Source organism: Chlorocebus sabaeus, chromosome 13 (genome assembly GCF_047675955.1).
Source record: "Chlorocebus sabaeus isolate Y175 chromosome 13, mChlSab1.0.hap1, whole genome shotgun sequence".
Taxonomy (NCBI): Eukaryota; Metazoa; Chordata; class Mammalia; order Primates; family Cercopithecidae; genus Chlorocebus; species Chlorocebus sabaeus.
The window spans coordinates 85,868,556-85,873,372 of record NC_132916.1 but is presented as its reverse complement, the minus strand read 5'-3'; the positions used below and the strand labels follow the sequence as shown (position 1 = coordinate 85,873,372).

Genomic DNA, 4,817 nt, shown 5'->3' with positions numbered 1-4,817 from the left:
TACATTTTATATGAAAAAGAGCAAGCTTAGAAATGTGCCTCAGAGCCGTGATCTGAAACCCTCATTGGATTCTAGTGATGCCCTTGCAGTCAACACCTCTAAGATGGCAAGAAGATTATATGCTTGAGATGTGATTAGTGAAAGATGCTGCACACTGAGAGTTTGGAGACCTGGTCTATCAGCATTGGGCAAGTCGTTTGACCTCTCTGGAATTCTCATTCTTTCTCTAAAAAATCAGACCTAGGTTTCTAAGGTTACTATTGGCTTCCGGATTCTCTATTTAAAAAGAAAAATACTTTCTTGAGTCGTTTGTTTTGACCTGATAGAGTATTGCTACAACAAGAATGGTGACACACACCTGTAGTCCCAGCTACTCAGGAGGCTGAGGTAAGAGGATCACTTGAGCCCAGGAGTTGGAGTCCAGCTTGGGCAACAGAGCAAGACCCTATCTTTAAAATAATAATAATAATAATAATAATAATAATAATAATAATAGTATTGGCACAGAAATGGACGGCATGCTGTGGCGGGGCAGGTGCAAGATGCCGCTGATGGTTCAGGTGCTTGATTTGAGTAGGGGCTCAGCGCAGTGGCTCATGGCTGTAATCCCAGCATTTTCGGAGGCTGAGGAGGGCACATCACTTGAGGCCAGGAGTTCGAGAGCAGTCTGGCCAACATGGTGAAACCCCGTCTCTACTAAAAATACAAAAATTAGCCGGGCGTGGTGGCACATGCTTGTAATCCCAGCTACTCAGGAGGCTGAGGCAGGGTAATCGCTTGAACCCGGGAGGCAGAGGTTGCAGTGAGCGCCACTGTACCCCAGCCTGAGTGACAGAGGAAGACTCCACTTCATTAAAAACACACACACACACAATAAAATTTGCTGTAGGTGTGACCTCCTGCCCCGCACGGCCAGGAACTTAATCTTGAGGGCCAGCTTGTCGTCCTGTACGCTGCTCTAAAGAGGCGTCCGTGGTGCCCATGCAAGTCTACAAGGATCCCCCGGAGGACCTGCAGAATGCACCCGACGTCAACTACGTGGTGGACCCCACCCTGGAACTGGAGCAGTGCATTGGCAGCTGCAGCTGCCGGATGCGCACCGAGCCGCTGCAGTTTATTGCTGGCTGACTACCGCCCCTTGCTGCGGGCGGAGGCCCTGAAGATGGCACTCTCCTTCCTGCAGATAATCTTTAACGTGGACCTGTACGAAGAGGTCCACCGGAAGCTCTTGGAGGCCACCAGGAATCTGCGGAACTCACCTGACGCCATCCCCGAAAGTGGCGTGGAGCCCCTGCCCCTGGACACGGCCTGGGTGGAGGCCACTCAGAAGAAGGCCCTGCTGAAGCTGGAGAAGCCGAACGCAGACCTGAAGAACTACAAGGGCAACTCCACCAAGGAGCGCAGCAGTCGTGGCCACGATGATTCAGCAATGCCCTCAAGTGTCACTCACGGCCTGAGGCTACTGCAGCAGCGCCAAGCACGCCATCAACATGTCCTCAATGTCTTCAAGGTCAGCGTCTACTTGCAACATTGGCCTTACGTGCTGAGCCGCGTCTGCAAGGCGGAGTCCATCCTGCAGATTGCCGAGCAGCGAGGACAGCGGGGCAACCAACCAGGCGCAGGCGGTCCTCACCGAACTCCCATGCTCTGCAGGCTTGGCGGAGCTGGCCGCGAGGAAGTACAAGAAGGCTGCCAAATGCTTCCTGCTGGCTCGGCTTGATCACTGTGACGTCCCCGAGCTGCTGTCCCCCAGCAACGAGGCCGTCTTTGGGGGCCTGTGCGCCTTGGCCACCTTCGACCGGCAGGAGCTGCAGCGCCACCTCATCTCCAGCAGCTCCTTCAAGTTGTTCTTGGAGTTGGAGCCGCAGGTTGGACACCTCGGCTTCAAATTCCACGAGTCCAAGTGTGCCTCATGTCTGAAGATGCTGGACGATGTGGCCACCTTGAGTCTTGAGGCCAGAAGTTTGAGACCAGTTGGGTCAACATGGCGAAATCCCGTCTCTACTAAAAAATACAAAAAGTAGCCGGTTGTGGTGGTGCCCGCCTGTAATCCCAGCTACTCGGGAGGCCGAGGCAAAATTGCCTGAGCCTGGGAGGCAGAGGTTGCAGTCAGCCGAGATCGCGCCGCGGCACTCCAGCCTGGGAGACAAAGCGAGACTCTGTCACCAAAAAAACAAAAAAGGAGGAAATGTAGGACAACCTGCACTCGGACATGTGTACCTCCCCCACCCCCACACCCCCACCGCCCCGCCGTCAGGACCCTGTACGCCTAGATTCGCAACTGCGCCCTCAACACACACAGGATGGCCACGCCCTCAGCCCCGCGGTGGCAGCGCGGGAGGGTGAGCTGAGGCAGCACATCCGGGAGAATGTGGATCAGCGCAAGCACCACCTTCGAGAAGTCTCTGCGAATCGCGGGAGTTTCAGCACAGCGCCCAAGGCCGGATGGTGAGGGTCGCTGTGCTGCGCAACCAGATCCACGTGAAATCCCTCCCGGAGAAGGGAGCCGGGGTAGCGACTCCGGCCAACAGCCAGTCCCAATGAACACCAGCTTCTGAGGGGCGGCCCTCAGCCTCCGGATGTCTGCACACCCTCCCGCCCCCACGGACCTGTTCACCTCGAGGCAGCTCGCGGCCCAGTGAAAGGCCTGGCTGCTGTGTGCCCTCGCATCCCGTGTGCCCTCGCACCCTGTGTGCCCTCGTACCCCGTGTGTCCTGTGCTGGGGCCTGGAAGGCAGGCGGCCGCTAGCCATCCTGGAAGGTGGGTCCTGTAGCGCTTGACCACGTGGGTGGCTGTACCTAGAGAGCAGGCTGTGCAGCGCTGAGGCGGCACCACCTCTCGGAAACCTACTTTTCCAAGGAGGAGGAAGAGAAGGAGGGAGAGGGAGAGGGAGAGGGGAAGGGGGAAGAAAAGGAAGAGGAAGAGGAAGAGGAAGAGGAGGAGGAGGAAGAAGAAGAAGAAGAAGAGAGGAGGAGAGGAGGGTTTTTTTTCTTCTTCTTCTTTAGAAGAAGAAGAAGAGGAGGAAAGGTTTACTTTTTTTCTTTTTCTTTTTTTCTTTCTTTTTTTTTTTTTTTTTTTTTTTTTTTGAGACGGAGTCTTGCTCTTTTGCCCAGGTTGGAGTGCAGTGTCGTGATCTGGGCTCACTGCAGCCTCCACCTCCTGGGCTCAAGCAATCCTTCCACCTCAGCCTCCCGAGTAGCTGGAACTACAGGTGCACACCACCATGCCCAGCTAATTTTGTATTGTTTTGTAGAGATGGGGTTTTGCAATGTTGTTCAGGCTAGTCTCGAACTCCCGGGCTCAAGCGATCTGCTTGAGGCCTCCCAAAGTGCTGGGATTACAGGCATAAGCCACCAAGTGCTGACCTTTTTCTTTTCTTTCTTTTTCTTTTCTCTTTTTTTTTTTTTTTTTTTTTTTTTTTTGAGACAGAGTCTTGCTCTGTCACCAAGGCTGGAATGCGGTGGTGCAATCATAGCACTGCAGCCTCCTTGAACTCCTGGGTTAACGTTATCTTCCCTCCTCAGCCTCCTGAGTAGCTAAGACTACAGGCATGCACCACAATACCTTATTAATTTTTATTTTTTTTTTTGGTAACGACGGGGGTCTCACTATGTTACTCAGGCTGGTCTCCAACTCCTGGCCTCAAGCAATCCTTCTGCCTTGGCCTCCCAAAGTGCTGATATTATAGGCGTGAACCATCACACACGACCCTAAAAATGTTTATTCTCTTTTTGAGGTGTTTCTTCTTTCAACATGTCATGATTTGCAATAAGACTTTAGGTTTGATTGCCACTCCATTATTATTTGTCCGCATTTATGAGGCCAGACTCACCCCAGGCACTTGTTTATGAAATCGGACATGACTCATTGATCTACGAGCATCGATTCCTAGAACAATCAACAGACTGAAAGAAATGCACCCAAACATAAATCACTGTATGCATTCACCAACGCAAAAGGAAAATTCTCATTTGTTTTACGTTTCGTTTCCAAATATGATATACCAGGAGAGATCCCAGCTTGATATCAATTAGAAAAAAAATACTGTAAGAAAATTGCAAAGCACCAGAGGACATTTTGAACCTTGGGAGAGGACTAGGTTAAACTCCATTGATCAAAATAACTGTGCTCATTCTGGATTAGAGCCCCACAGCCACCTGATCAGAGCCTTTATATCTGCAACCAGCAGCAATTTTTCCACTAATGAGCCACACACGGTGCAACTTCAAGGTTCTGCGAACCCAATCGTGATTTTTTTGTTCACCCATAAGGTAAGTAGTAAATATGTGGAGTTTCTTGTTTATGAGAAATATATAGAAAATCCTTGTGGAGATAGAAAGACAAGATCTGAAATAATATGCAGAAAAGGGCCATCAGCTTTTTACATAGGATATGCTAGATTTGTATTTGATAATAAAAGAAAATTCAGTAATAGTTCTAAGACCCACATTCATTTAATGGTAAAAAGTAGTTATTTTTAGAAAACGGACTAGTTGTCTAAAGGACAAAATGTCTTGTATTCTAGTATGTAAGATTGTATTTTTGTTTTTGATGTAGGCTAAGCTCAGTTTTCCTTGCTATTTAAAAATAATAATTTCCACATTTTAAAGAGATAGTGGCAAAAAGCAGTATTATATAGTTTAGTACTGCCAAATAGGAGTAAGACTGACATGAGTTAGCTTACCCATCTCAGGGTTTTTATATAAAATAGAAGCTATAGTTTTTTTTTTAAGTGCTAAAGGAATCCTTTATTTATTTATTTTTTTCCAGATCTCTACCTGCAGAGGAAATCTCTTTTTAAAATAAAGAATAATGAC

The 4,817-nt window shown here is 49.2% G+C and overlaps 1 pseudogene; it reads left to right on the top strand.

The window, feature by feature from the left end:
• Positions 1 to 542: 542 nt before the first annotated feature.
• On the top strand, positions 543 to 4,204 carry LOC103240109 (COP9 signalosome complex subunit 1-like; annotated as a pseudogene).
• The last annotated feature ends 613 nt before the right edge of the window (positions 4,205 to 4,817 follow it).